This window comes from Habropoda laboriosa, unplaced genomic scaffold (assembly GCF_001263275.1).
Source record: "Habropoda laboriosa isolate 0110345459 unplaced genomic scaffold, ASM126327v1 scaffold31, whole genome shotgun sequence".
Lineage (NCBI taxonomy): Eukaryota > Metazoa > Arthropoda > Insecta > Hymenoptera > Apidae > Habropoda > Habropoda laboriosa.
Genome location: NW_017100133.1, coordinates 15,947 through 31,819, shown reverse-complemented (window position 1 = coordinate 31,819; position 15,873 = coordinate 15,947). Strand labels below are relative to the sequence as shown.

General features: G+C 45.3%; 1 long non-coding RNA gene across 1 annotated transcript; it reads right to left on the bottom strand.

The window, feature by feature from the left end:
* Positions 1-506: 506 nt before the first annotated feature.
* Positions 507-2,767, bottom strand: LOC108576350. The gene is made up of 3 exons (XR_001891440.1): positions 1,719-2,767; positions 1,135-1,222; positions 507-1,042 (listed from the first exon to the last, which is right to left on the bottom strand). It is a non-coding gene; the product is annotated as an uncharacterized LOC108576350 (long non-coding RNA).
* Between the last annotated feature and the right edge of the window lie 13,106 nt (positions 2,768-15,873).

The following is a 15,873-nucleotide window of genomic DNA, read 5'->3' as shown; positions in this document are numbered from 1 at the left end:
AATTATTCCGCGCGTGAAACAATCTACCGTAAGATTGTCTATTTCTGCGATTGTAGATGCGTCGCAGTCGATGATCGCGTTCCGGATGTCTTTTACGCGCGCTATGTAATCGAGGATGTGTTCCTCTTCCCTCATATAAATGTTGGCCATGTCGCCGCGATAGTGGTCCACAGTTTTTTGTGGGCCAAATACCTTTTTCAATCGCGTGCAAAGATCCGCGATATTGATGTAGCGTTCATCCTCGACGGCTGTTGCGGCTCGTCCGCGGAGGTGAGTAGTAATTAGACGCGTTAAAGTGGCTTCGGCGCTGGGGGGAACGAGGTCGCGAGCGCGAGTGCATGCACGCGTGAATGTTAGCACGGATTCCGTGCCGTTAAATGTTGGTATCGTTGCTAGCGCTTCTTTTAAAGTGAAAGAGTCCACGGGTGTATTATCATGAATGGATTGCGGTGAATTACTTTCTTTCCTCGCGGCTACGAGTTGTGCTATCGCCGCGTCGCGTTCCTGCATTAGCAATTCACATTCTCGTTCAAGACGTCTGGGGTCTTCGGGGTTTTCAGGGTGCTTCTTTGCGCGCGTTTCCATTTTGCTTATTCAAATACTAATGTACACAGGGAAAAAAACTTCAAATGATTGCGAACTGGTTCTTTATTGCTCTAGAAGGCACATTGAATTGCACCATTCGATAACAAATTCCGGATTCTCGTGTGCATTATTGCCAGAAAAGGTTTTTATAAAAGATAGTAACATGTGGTCGGGGATTTCGCGATGATGATTGACCTTTAACGCTGTTTCCGTATTTAGTATTTCAATGGGTGGTGGCGGAATTGGAATATTGATTGTTTCTGCGTCGGATTTCTGGCGATTCCGGCGGGTTTGGTGGAATATCCCGCGGTTCTGGCGTCGGCGGTGGTTCCGTTTCAAGAAAAGGCGTTACGTATGGCAAGGTTTGCTTCTTTAATTCTTCCAGTTCCCGGGCAATCGCGAATTTGCGTTTTGCCTGGACTTTCTTTCCACCACGCCTTCCTGTTCTTTTGCGCTTCTAATAATTTTCAATTTATTTTTTTTTTATTTTTTTTTTTTTTCAAGTGGAAATGTATGTTATTAGAAAAAAATTTTATGATTTTCGTCTACCTTCTTGATTCCAACGTCCGCTTTGGTTTGCAGCGCAGGTGAGTCTGCGGCGTCCGAATTCGGAACTGTTGGTTTCATTTGGTTTGATCTACAAAAATAGGAAGGCTCCTTTTACTGTCAATACTCCGCGCTGGTAAGTCAGCGTTAGATATGACGAGATAAACGGGTTTCCTCGCGGCGAAATAAAATTCTTTCCTCTGTCGTTGCACTACGCTGGTAGTTCAGCGTTAGGTGAACGACGATTGTAGGTTAGAATCTTATTAAATAATATTTGCCTGTGTTCAATTTCCCTTCCTCTCACCACTACACTACGCTGGTATGTCAGCGTTAGGTGGCACAAGAGCAGAGGAATATACACAAACAAATATAATGAAAATGGAATATTTAAAATGTTGCAAAATAAGAGCGCGTCGTGGAAGAATATATTCGCGAGAGGGAACAGCTGCATCCCACCGCTGTCACCAGTTGTTGCGTCCCGGTTTGCACAGAAAGGCGGAATCGGAACTATTGCAACGTAGATGCTATTCTTTTTGTCTGACAGGGATCTCTCGCGATTAAATTGGTAATATTATGTTAATACTTACGTGAATAATTGTACTGCTGTAGAAGAGAAGTTGTCGTTGTTTCAGGGTTGTCTTCCTTCTGTATTCTTCGATGACGCGTGATTAATTATTATTCGGAGTTGGGATTTAGAATTATTTGAGACAAGAAGATTTAACACTTAACCGGGTTTAATAAAATGAATAATATAGGATACGAGTAAACTTAGTACACTAATACACTTAAACTTTAATACACTTAGAAGAGGTAGAATACAATGACTATGAACTAGTGAGATGTAGAAGAAATGGTAACACAAGATGTAGAAACGCGGTGAAGTGAGCTCCTCGAGCTCCGGACAGAGACTGCTCGTGACTGCTCCGAGACTGGGCTCGGACTGACTGCGTGACTGGAGGTATGGCTTAGTTATACTGTTAGGATGTAGGATTGCGGGGAGTGGTGAAGATACGATAACGGTGGAATTTGTTGGGAAGAGATTGGGACACGTGTGGCTTGGATCGTGGGAGTCAGGATGTTTATGTGATAACGGTGGAATGCGATAGGGAGAAGCCTGGGAGGCTGGGACACGTGCATGGTGACGTCATAGGATTGGTATGCAGTCGGAGATTGGGTCGGTCGGTTGGTCGGCGGATGTTTGTGAGATAAGGGATTGGGGAGTAATACGAGTATGGGAATGGAATGTGTTTGGCTGGCGGTTTAGTCTGGACGGATTAGTCGGCGGATGTTTATGAGATAACGGAGGTATGCAAGATAAGCAGGTGTGGAAGCGATATGGAAGTTGGGTTATCGGAGATTGCTTCTAGAATGATCTGGATTGTTCTAGAAGCTTCTGGAATGATCTAGACTGTTCTGGAGGCTTCTGGAAGGATGACGTAAGGACTGGTAGTATGATGTAGTAGGAGTAAAGGCGCGCTTATGACTATGCTTATTCTATGCTTAATGTTATATGCTTATGCTATACTTAATGGTACGTGCTTATGCTATGAGCGTTCGTAGGGTGTCACTTATCACTGAAGTCCAACTCCAACGTCGCTAGACGTAACAGATGCACAGAGAACTGCAGCACGGATACTTTCGCACGTGTTGCCGTGGTGACTTGTCGCGTAAGACTGCGTGTTATGCGGGTGCTCCCACGGCATCGGGAGTGCGTGTGGAGTGGGGAGGAGATAACCCCACTTGGCTCGGTTGAAGCGCGCGCAGCGCCTGAGTGGTGGGAGGATGATGTCACTGCTCTGGCCTTGCCTGATGCACGTGTGGCGCTCGAAGAGGGTGAGGGTGACGTCACTCTGCCTGTTCTCGGGGAAGCGGATGAGTTGCGGCAGACTTCTTATCGCAGCGATTGCGATCCCACCGCTGCCACCAATTTGTTACGTCCGGGATTCCGGTTAAGGAATGCAACGATATTTCTATCGTTATCTCGACCGAACGGCACAAGGAACAATCTTTGCCTTCCACACAGCGCGTACGTCTGTGTCTGATGGCGGGACTGCGACGATGGTCTGGGCGCGTAGAATCCGCTTATTGTCGATCCAAGTCCAGGGGAATCAACCTCCACGTGATTCCATTCCGTTGGAGTCCTTGATCGAGGATGGGAGTTGTTTCGACTCCGAGAGGCCAGCGTCCGTGAGATGCTGGTCGGTGATATTCGCGCACTATTTTACGCAGTTGGTACTTGAAACCGGCGCGCCGCGTACGCGGCATTAACTCTGATGTGCTTGTCGCGTAATAACTTAGACCGCGCAGCTGAGTCAGCGCCCCCGTCTAAGATCTTACTCTCGATGCTCTCTTAACAATGTTCGCCGTGCAGCTAAGTCAGCACCGCCCCAACTTATTGTAAGAAGAGTGTCGTAATGCACTAGAGTTATGGATTGGATATTGAATTAAATATACTGGAAGTAGATATCTACGAGGTATATGTATTAACGTAAGAATGATTACGGATATATATGGAACTTAGAATAATTAACACTAGATATAGTAAAACTTGGGAATAGAACGATTTCGGAACGCGATGGCCAGAATAAGTCCTCGGATGGACTCTACTTGACGGAGACTGTGACTGTGTACTACAGACCGCGACTGCAGACTGCAGTCTACAGGCTACAGACTGATCGGTTGTCGCTTCTTTTATACTATTGTTTTGTAGGTGCGGGAATCGAGGGAATATAGGGTGGCGTGTGAATCTTATTGATGTGGTTTTGTTTAGGCTGGAGATAAGATAGGAGTGGAATTTGGTTTGGGCCAAGGATGTTTATGGGAAGATAAGGAGTTGGTTCGGACGGATGTTTATGGGAGATAGGATTGGAATGTTCGGTTATGTTTTGGAGTGGAGTCGGAGTGTGCTTATGACTAATTATTATATACGTCTTATCGCTAATTCAATCGTCGGTATACTCGACGTCGCAATATGTCTTATCACTAATTCAATCGTCGGTGTAGCCGACGTCACAAAAGAAATTGTTGGCACTGAAACTGCAGAGTGATACAGCATTACTGAAGCACTTTACAGTCTTTGACGACTTAATTGTTGAATTATTAGCAGCAGGTGCTAAACTCAAGGAAATGGACAAAATATCTCATTTGCTATTAACCATGCCATCCTCTTATGATGGCATAATAACTGTAATTGAGACACTTTCCGAGAACAACCTGAGCCTAGAGTTTGTTAAGACAAGACTTCTGGATCAGGACGTTAAGTTATTAACTGAAAGCAGAGATACGAGTGCTAAAGTACTCTACGTGGAACATAGAAATAAAATGAAAGGATTCAATTTTAAATCATCGACACAGCAGGGAAATCGTCAATACAATAGATACTCTTCCAACAAATACAATAAACCTAAATCCCATAAAAACGCTGGGATAATAAAATGTCATCAGTGTGGTCGAAAGGGACATGTTAAGAGGGAATGCTATTATTATAAAAAGGAACTCGAATATAAAAACAAAAGCAAAAATTTTGAAACGAACAGAACACTGCATACAGCCATGCTATCAATATGCTATCATAACTCAGCCATCAGGATCGAACACCGACAGCTCAAATTTTGCGTTTATGGCTGGAGATCAACAACCTTCAAAATATCAAATTCTAACAACTAGCAACGAAGACGCCAAAAAAATTCATTTTTCACGAGAGGAAGTGAGAGGGACGACTCTCTATCCTCGTCGTCAGCCGAATAATCGCGAAGCGATAGAAGCTTCTAGAAGAAACCAGCTTGCGATCCGCGGTAGACTCGCGGTTTTACGCGGAGTCTCGCGGTTTCGCGCGGGAAAGCACTTAGCGACGCGTCTTGTTGATTAGCCGCGCTTCATTAGCAACGGTCAAATATAAATACCACGGCCGCGGACGCGGCCGGCATTCTTGCTGTACTCTGTTGGGAGAGAACGAGGTATTACCATCGGTCGCCCTTCAGAGTGGGAGAGTACGAAGCCTAGCTTTCGGACGCCCTTACAGCACAGGAGAGTACGGGGACTGACACCTGTGTCACTCTCTGGAGGAGAGAACGGCTGGACTATCCGCCGGTCGCCTCTGAGAGAGGAGAGTACCGGGAAGTTACCCGGACGCCTGAGGAAGCTCGGAGAGGATTACTTAGTACTTCTGTTGGTATGGAGAGAACGGCTGGAATATCCGCCGGTCGCCTTCCAAAGAGTAGAGTACAGGAGGCTCATCGGACGCCTTCCCGCAATAATTGTTATAATTCACTTCACGCGTATTACATAATATTGTGATAGGAGAGCACGAGAGCTATACCTGGGTCGCTCCTGGAATGGAGAGAACGTCTGGACTATCCGCCGGTCGCCTTCCAAAGAGTAGAGTACAGGAGGTTCATCGGACGCCTTCCCACAATAATTGTTATAATTCACTTCACGCGTATTACATAATATTGTGATAGGAGAGCACGAGAGCTATACCTGGGTCGCTCCTGGAATGGGGAGAACGGCTGGACTATCCGCCGGTCGCCTTCCAAAGAGTAGAGTACAGGAGGTTCATCGGACGCCTTCCCACAATAATTGTTATAATTCACTTCACGCGTATTACATAATATTGTGATAGGAGAGCACGAGAGCTATACCTGGGTCGCTCCTGGAATGGAGAGAACGTCTGGACTATCCGCAGGTCGCCTTCCAAAGAGTAGAGTACAGGAGGTTCATCGGACGCCTTCCCACAATAATTGTTATAATTCACTTCACGCGTATTACATAATATTGTGATAGGAGAGCACGAGAGCTATACCTGGGTCGCTCCTGGAATGGGGAGAACGGCTGGACTATCCGCCGGTCGCCTTCCAAAGAGTAGAGTACAGGAGGTTCATCGGACGCCTTCCCACAATAATTGTTATAATTCACTTCACGCGTATTACATAATATTGTGATAGGAGAGCACGAGAGCTATACCTGGGTCGCTCCTGGAATGGGGAGAACGGCTGGACTATCCGCCGGTCGCCTTCCAAAGAGTAGAGTACAGGAGGTTCATCGGACGCCTTCCCACAATAATTGTTATAATTCACTTCACGCGTATTACATAATATTGTGATAGGAGAGCACGAGAGCTATACCTGGGTCGCTCCTGGAATGGGGAGAACGGCTGGACTATCCGCCGGTCGCCTTCCAAAGAGTAGAGTACAGGAGGTTCATCGGACGCCTTCCCACAATAATTGTTATAATTCACTTCACGCGTATTACATAATATTGTGATAGGAGAGCACGAGAGCTATACCTGGGTCGCTCCTGGAATGGGGAGAACGGCTGGACTATCCGCCGGTCGCCTTCCAAAGAGTAGAGTACAGGAGGTTCATCGGACGCCTTCCCACAATAATTGTTATAATTCACTTCACGCGTATTACATAATATTGTGATAGGAGAGCACGAGAGCTATACCTGGGTCGCTCCTGGAATGGGGAGAACGGCTGGACTATCCGCCGGTCGCCTTCCAAAGAGTAGAGTACAGGAGGTTCATCGGACGCCTTCCCACAATAATTGTTATAATTCACTTCACGCGTATTACATAATATTGTGATAGGAGAGCACGAGAGCTATACCTGGGTCGCTCCTGGAATGGGGAGAACGGCTGGACTATCCGCCGGTCGCCTTCCAAAGAGTAGAGTACAGGAGGTTCATCGGACGCCTTCCCACAATAATTGTTATAATTCACTTCACGCGTATTACATAATATTGTGATAGGAGAGCACGAGAGCTATACCTGGGTCGCTCCTGGAATGGGGAGAACGGCTGGACTATCCGCCGGTCGCCTTCCAAAGAGTAGAGTACAGGAGGTTCATCGGACGCCTTCCCACAATAATTGTTATAATTCACTTCACGCGTATTACATAATATTGTGATAGGAGAGCACGAGAGCTATACCTGGGTCGCTCCTGGAATGGGGAGAACGGCTGGACTATCCGCCGGTCGCCTTCCAAAGAGTAGAGTACAGGAGGTTCATCGGACGCCTTCCCACAATAATTGTTATAATTCACTTCACGCGTATTACATAATATTGTGATAGGAGAGCACGAGAGCTATACCTGGGTCGCTCCTGGAATGGGGAGAACGGCTGGACTATCCGCCGGTCGCCTTCCAAAGAGTAGAGTACAGGAGGTTCATCGGACGCCTTCCCACAATAATTGTTATAATTCACTTCACGCGTATTACATAATATTGTGATAGGAGAGCACGAGAGCTATACCTGGGTCGCTCCTGGAATGGGGAGAACGGCTGGACTATCCGCCGGTCGCCTTCCAAAGAGTAGAGTACAGGAGGTTCATCGGACGCCTTCCCACAATAATTGTTATAATTCACTTCACGCGTATTACATAATATTGTGATAGGAGAGCACGAGAGCTATACCTGGGTCGCTCCTGGAATGGGGAGAACGGCTGGACTATCCGCCGGTCGCCTTCCAAAGAGTAGAGTACAGGAGGTTCATCGGACGCCTTCCCACAATAATTGTTATAATTCACTTCACGCGTATTACATAATATTGTGATAGGAGAGCACGAGAGCTATACCTGGGTCGCTCCTGGAATGGGGAGAACGGCTGGACTATCCGCCGGTCGCCTTCCAAAGAGTAGAGTACAGGAGGTTCATCGGACGCCTTCCCACAATAATTGTTATAATTCACTTCACGCGTATTACATAATATTGTGATAGGAGAGCACGAGAGCTATACCTGGGTCGCTCCTGGAATGGGGAGAACGGCTGGACTATCCGCCGGTCGCCTTCCAAAGAGTAGAGTACAGGAGGTTCATCGGACGCCTTCCCACAATAATTGTTATAATTCACTTCACGCGTATTACATAATATTGTGATAGGAGAGCACGAGAGCTATACCTGGGTCGCTCCTGGAATGGGGAGAACGGCTGGACTATCCGCCGGTCGCCTTCCAAAGAGTAGAGTACAGGAGGTTCATCGGACGCCTTCCCACAATAATTGTTATAATTCACTTCACGCGTATTACATAATATTGTGATAGGAGAGCACGAGAGCTATACCTGGGTCGCTCCTGGAATGGGGAGAACGGCTGGACTATCCGCCGGTCGCCTTCCAAAGAGTAGAGTACAGGAGGTTCATCGGACGCCTTCCCACAATAATTGTTATAATTCACTTCACGCGTATTACATAATATTGTGATAGGAGAGCACGAGAGCTATACCTGGGTCGCTCCTGGAATGGGGAGAACGGCTGGACTATCCGCCGGTCGCCTTCCAAAGAGTAGAGTACAGGAGGTTCATCGGACGCCTTCCCACAATAATTGTTATAATTCACTTCACGCGTATTACATAATATTGTGATAGGAGAGCACGAGAGCTATACCTGGGTCGCTCCTGGAATGGGGAGAACGGCTGGACTATCCGCCGGTCGCCTTCCAAAGAGTAGAGTACAGGAGGTTCATCGGACGCCTTCCCACAATAATTGTTATAATTCACTTCACGCGTATTACATAATATTGTGATAGGAGAGCACGAGAGCTATACCTGGGTCGCTCCTGGAATGGGGAGAACGGCTGGACTATCCGCCGGTCGCCTTCCAAAGAGTAGAGTACAGGAGGTTCATCGGACGCCTTCCCACAATAATTGTTATAATTCACTTCACGCGTATTACATAATATTGTGATAGGAGAGCACGAGAGCTATACCTGGGTCGCTCCTGGAATGGGGAGAACGGCTGGACTATCCGCCGGTCGCCTTCCAAAGAGTAGAGTACAGGAGGTTCATCGGACGCCTTCCCACAATAATTGTTATAATTCACTTCACGCGTATTACATAATATTGTGATAGGAGAGCACGAGAGCTATACCTGGGTCGCTCCTGGAATGGGGAGAACGGCTGGACTATCCGCCGGTCGCCTTCCAAAGAGTAGAGTACAGGAGGTTCATCGGACGCCTTCCCACAATAATTGTTATAATTCACTTCACGCGTATTACATAATATTGTGATAGGAGAGCACGAGAGCTATACCTGGGTCGCTCCTGGAATGGGGAGAACGGCTGGACTATCCGCCGGTCGCCTTCCAAAGAGTAGAGTACAGGAGGTTCATCGGACGCCTTCCCACAATAATTGTTATAATTCACTTCACGCGTATTACATAATATTGTGATAGGAGAGCACGAGAGCTATACCTGGGTCGCTCCTGGAATGGGGAGAACGGCTGGACTATCCGCCGGTCGCCTTCCAAAGAGTAGAGTACAGGAGGTTCATCGGACGCCTTCCCACAATAATTGTTATAATTCACTTCACGCGTATTACATAATATTGTGATAGGAGAGCACGAGAGCTATACCTGGGTCGCTCCTGGAATGGGGAGAACGGCTGGACTATCCGCCGGTCGCCTTCCAAAGAGTAGAGTACAGGAGGTTCATCGGACGCCTTCCCACAATAATTGTTATAATTCACTTCACGCGTATTACATAATATTGTGATAGGAGAGCACGAGAGCTATACCTGGGTCGCTCCTGGAATGGGGAGAACGGCTGGACTATCCGCCGGTCGCCTTCCAAAGAGTAGAGTACAGGAGGTTCATCGGACGCCTTCCCACAATAATTGTTATAATTCACTTCACGCGTATTACATAATATTGTGATAGGAGAGCACGAGAGCTATACCTGGGTCGCTCCTGGAATGGGGAGAACGGCTGGACTATCCGCCGGTCGCCTTCCAAAGAGTAGAGTACAGGAGGTTCATCGGACGCCTTCCCACAATAATTGTTATAATTCACTTCACGCGTATTACATAATATTGTGATAGGAGAGCACGAGAGCTATACCTGGGTCGCTCCTGGAATGGGGAGAACGGCTGGACTATCCGCCGGTCGCCTTCCAAAGAGTAGAGTACAGGAGGTTCATCGGACGCCTTCCCACAATAATTGTTATAATTCACTTCACGCGTATTACATAATATTGTGATAGGAGAGCACGAGAGCTATACCTGGGTCGCTCCTGGAATGGGGAGAACGGCTGGACTATCCGCCGGTCGCCTTCCAAAGAGTAGAGTACAGGAGGTTCATCGGACGCCTTCCCACAATAATTGTTATAATTCACTTCACGCGTATTACATAATATTGTGATAGGAGAGCACGAGAGCTATACCTGGGTCGCTCCTGGAATGGGGAGAACGGCTGGACTATCCGCCGGTCGCCTTCCAAAGAGTAGAGTACAGGAGGTTCATCGGACGCCTTCCCACAATAATTGTTATAATTCACTTCACGCGTATTACATAATATTGTGATAGGAGAGCACGAGAGCTATACCTGGGTCGCTCCTGGAATGGGGAGAACGGCTGGACTATCCGCCGGTCGCCTTCCAAAGAGTAGAGTACAGGAGGTTCATCGGACGCCTTCCCACAATAATTGTTATAATTCACTTCACGCGTATTACATAATATTGTGATAGGAGAGCACGAGAGCTATACCTGGGTCGCTCCTGGAATGGGGAGAACGGCTGGACTATCCGCCGGTCGCCTTCCAAAGAGTAGAGTACAGGAGGTTCATCGGACGCCTTCCCACAATAATTGTTATAATTCACTTCACGCGTATTACATAATATTGTGATAGGAGAGCACGAGAGCTATACCTGGGTCGCTCCTGGAATGGGGAGAACGGCTGGACTATCCGCCGGTCGCCTTCCAAAGAGTAGAGTACAGGAGGTTCATCGGACGCCTTCCCACAATAATTGTTATAATTCACTTCACGCGTATTACATAATATTGTGATAGGAGAGCACGAGAGCTATACCTGGGTCGCTCCTGGAATGGGGAGAACGGCTGGACTATCCGCCGGTCGCCTTCCAAAGAGTAGAGTACAGGAGGTTCATCGGACGCCTTCCCACAATAATTGTTATAATTCACTTCACGCGTATTACATAATATTGTGATAGGAGAGCACGAGAGCTATACCTGGGTCGCTCCTGGAATGGGGAGAACGGCTGGACTATCCGCCGGTCGCCTTCCAAAGAGTAGAGTACAGGAGGTTCATCGGACGCCTTCCCACAATAATTGTTATAATTCACTTCACGCGTATTACATAATATTGTGATAGGAGAGCACGAGAGCTATACCTGGGTCGCTCCTGGAATGGGGAGAACGGCTGGACTATCCGCCGGTCGCCTTCCAAAGAGTAGAGTACAGGAGGTTCATCGGACGCCTTCCCACAATAATTGTTATAATTCACTTCACGCGTATTACATAATATTGTGATAGGAGAGCACGAGAGCTATACCTGGGTCGCTCCTGGAATGGGGAGAACGGCTGGACTATCCGCCGGTCGCCTTCCAAAGAGTAGAGTACAGGAGGTTCATCGGACGCCTTCCCACAATAATTGTTATAATTCACTTCACGCGTATTACATAATATTGTGATAGGAGAGCACGAGAGCTATACCTGGGTCGCTCCTGGAATGGGGAGAACGGCTGGACTATCCGCCGGTCGCCTTCCAAAGAGTAGAGTACAGGAGGTTCATCGGACGCCTTCCCACAATAATTGTTATAATTCACTTCACGCGTATTACATAATATTGTGATAGGAGAGCACGAGAGCTATACCTGGGTCGCTCCTGGAATGGGGAGAACGGCTGGACTATCCGCCGGTCGCCTTCCAAAGAGTAGAGTACAGGAGGTTCATCGGACGCCTTCCCACAATAATTGTTATAATTCACTTCACGCGTATTACATAATATTGTGATAGGAGAGCACGAGAGCTATACCTGGGTCGCTCCTGGAATGGGGAGAACGGCTGGACTATCCGCCGGTCGCCTTCCAAAGAGTAGAGTACAGGAGGTTCATCGGACGCCTTCCCACAATAATTGTTATAATTCACTTCACGCGTATTACATAATATTGTGATAGGAGAGCACGAGAGCTATACCTGGGTCGCTCCTGGAATGGGGAGAACGGCTGGACTATCCGCCGGTCGCCTTCCAAAGAGTAGAGTACAGGAGGTTCATCGGACGCCTTCCCACAATAATTGTTATAATTCACTTCACGCGTATTACATAATATTGTGATAGGAGAGCACGAGAGCTATACCTAAGATTTCGTTGTATTCATTTAGCTGAAGGAATAATTTTTAAAGTGAAATATTTCATTAATTGTATTTGCCACACCATCGTTGTTCTTATATTCGAAGCCGTGGTCCAGAATGCATAGCAGAATCGTACGCCATTTAGAGTACGACAATTGCCGCAGTATGTTCTGTGAAAATCGCGAAGAACTATTATCCCCTAGCCGACGTTATAGGTGCACATTCGCTTCGTTTAACAGTAACACGGCAACCGTGTGAGATATTTAAGAACCAAGCACAACTTCTTTTTCGGTACCAAAAAGAGGCAAGAATTCGTTGGTCACATTTAGTTTTAGAAATTATTTTTCACGTCGAAATATTTAATTATCTGTGTTTGCCCCCAACATCTTACAAGGAACGTTCTCGATCGGTCCGGTTTCGATTTTGATCAAACTTTGTACACTTATAAAGCAGTCAAAAATAATCGACACGTATTTTTTTTTAGCTGCGGTAAATCGAGTTTAAGGGGTGAAACCACCCCTTGAAATTTTGGCTCGAAACGCCTATCTCGAAAACGGTAAGTCATACGAAAAAATTGTTAATGGGCGAGGTTAATGGTTTCTGACGTACAATAACATGGTGTTAAAAAATTTAACAAAATACAGTTTGTTTATAACAAAAAAAATTTATTAACTTAATTTTTCATTTTATTGAAATTTTTATAATGACAAAAAATGACGAGCATTTTATTCCAAATCCATTAGTATATAACATTTTAAAATTGCCTCTTACAGTTTTGCAGATTTTGATGATTTACATCTTGCGCGCACATCCACTATGGTAGTAGCCGTTCTGACTTTCATTTTAATGAAGCACTGTAGGTTTGCACTAAATTATACAGTAACAAGTAACAAGTAACAATGACAGTAGCAAGTTTCTTAACAGCAATGAAAAGATTAAATGTTTTTATTATTCACCTATGACATCGTGGCAAAGGTGGAGCGATTTATAAATTATAAGTACATACAGTGTGTATAGCAATTATTCTATGTAGTTTCGACAATAGTGGTACTCGTCGAAAAAATGTTTGAGACATAAAGATTTCTTACACCATGCGCATTTAATTATTGCCACGTCACCGCAAATATGGCATCTTGTTTCATTTTCAACAGAATAGCAGTACTCAACAGGATTCTGGAATTCATTTGGTTTTTCATCTATATATCCGGATTTATACCAGGAGTATTTAATAAAATTTTAGAACCTTGGTGATGAAAATTGATTGTGGACCAGAGATTGAAGTTTGATTATATTATTCCTAGCGTGGAGATTAATGTCGTGATTTAAAATGAGAACTATATCGAAAAATCGGCGTACGAAATTTTTCCAAGTGCGGAAACCGTAAACATCCAGTGGTTGAACATACTTTGTTCCACCTTTTGGTATTATAAAAAGTTTTACATTTTTACCCTCGGGAGTAACTTCGTTCAGTGTCTTCTTTCAGTGACCATTCCAGGAATCAAGAATTAGAACTGTTGTGGGCCCAGTATTTGCGAAGTAAATCTCTCTTAACCAGGTCTTGAAATGGTCCGTAGTTAATTTTCCTGACTTTGAAGCTGCAATATATACATTGTCAGGGCGAAATAAATGTTGTTCCACAATCGGCCCGAAATGTCCTGTACTCTCTTTGAGTACAATAAATAATGGTGACAGTAATTGTCCATCAGCTGAAATGGTTGGCTGGATGGTGTAACTATGAGTGGTGGATGACACTGATTGAATACCTCCTTCTACGAAGGATTTCCTTTTCCAAAATCCAGTTTGAAGCTTCGTTTTTGAATTATTAACGAAAAACACTGGCCAATTACAGCGCGCGTAGAGCCCGCGCTCAGGGACGGCCGAACAGAGATGCACCCGCGCGAGCGAACAAATGCGTACGCGTGACTTCTCGGTTCTCGATAGCTGTCAAAAAACTTTCACTTTGCACTGCTGTTTTTATAAGGCTTAGAGAAATGGTTTTTGGCCGTCATTCCGACGTTTGTATAAATTTGTAAAAAAACTGCAATTAGTCTGTATCGCGAAGAAAATAGCGAAGGTCAGTTTTACAACTTTTTTATCTGAGCTCGAAATGAAAATCTAAAAAATACGTTTTGTAGATCTATGTCAATGATACACGTGCTGATAATTTCATCGAAATTGGTTAATGTTTCTATGAGCTACAAACGGTTAAAGATGATGAAAATCGCACTATCACGACTTTCGGCGTGAAACTGTAATAAATCTGCAGATTCTTACATCTTTCGATGCCTGTTGCTTGTTTCTCCATCAACATATTTCGATGAAATTTTATAATTGACATCGATTTCCAAAACGTATTTTTTTTCTTTTTCATGAATAACAAGTAAGTCGTTTAATAATTGTGTTATTAACTGTGTTATCGTTTCTTTATTCCGAGAGGAATAAAGTGTTTTATTACTTATGAAAAACTTACCCATTCGTCCACGAATTAATCTGCTTCGACGGAACTGGGTCAGTTTGTCGATCCTGACCTATCCGAAACATCTGATGTTACGATCGTGTCGGTGAACTCACATGATCGTTCCTCGCCAAACGTCGCGCGGTCCGCGGGGAAAGTGTGGAAAAAAACAAAAGACTTCTCGGCGTTCTCGACGTCTTCTTTCGGCGTTTATTGTTGTCGATGGCGATGTTTCTTGTGTCTGTATTAACGCTCATCGGTGAGCTCACTTCCCCGCACCGATCACTTCCTCTTGCCACAGGGAGAGGTTGATATGTTTATGAATTTATTATTTTGTTGTTCCTGTAGCTTCCCGTGGACCGCAATTCTTTCGAAGAATTTCGCGAGGCCGTAAATCCCTCTTACACTCTAGGTGGTGTATTGTCGTCCTGACGACGGAAGAGAGCATCGGTTATGGAGAGGAGAGGTTCGCGAGGTTTTTGTTTCTTCGATGCGTTCGCGCAAGGAGGTTTATTGCGGGCCGATGTGAGTTTGATTCCCTGGTCAGGCGGTGGCATTTGATTAATGAATTTTATGATGATAAAATACCAACCTTTCCCTGCGGCAAGAGGAAGTGATCTGTGCGGGGAAGTGAGCTCACCGATGAGCGTTAATACAGACAGAAAAGACATCGACATCGACAACAATAAACGTCGAACGCCGAAAGAACACGTTGAGAACGCCGAGACGTCTTTTGTTTTTTTCCACACTTTCCCCGCGGACCGCGCGACGTTTGGCGAAGAACGATCATGTGAGTTCACCGACACGATCGTAATATCAGATGTTTCGGATAGGTCAGGATCGACAAACTGACCCAGTTCCGTCGAAGCAGATTAATTCGTGGACGAATGGGTAAGTTTTTCATAAGTAATAAAACACTTTATTCCTCTCGGAATAAAGAAACGATAACACAGTTAATAACACTATTATTAAACGTCTTACTTGTTATTCATGAAAAAGAAAAAAAATACGTTTTGGAAATCGATGTCAATTATAAAATTTCATCGAAATATGTTGATGGAGAAACAAGCAACAGGCATCGAAAGATGTAAGAATCTGCAGATTTATTACAGTTTTACGCCGAAAGTCGTGATAGTGCGATTTTTATCATCTTTAACCGTTTGTAGCTCATAGAAAAATTAACCAATTTCGATGAAATTATCAGCACGTGTA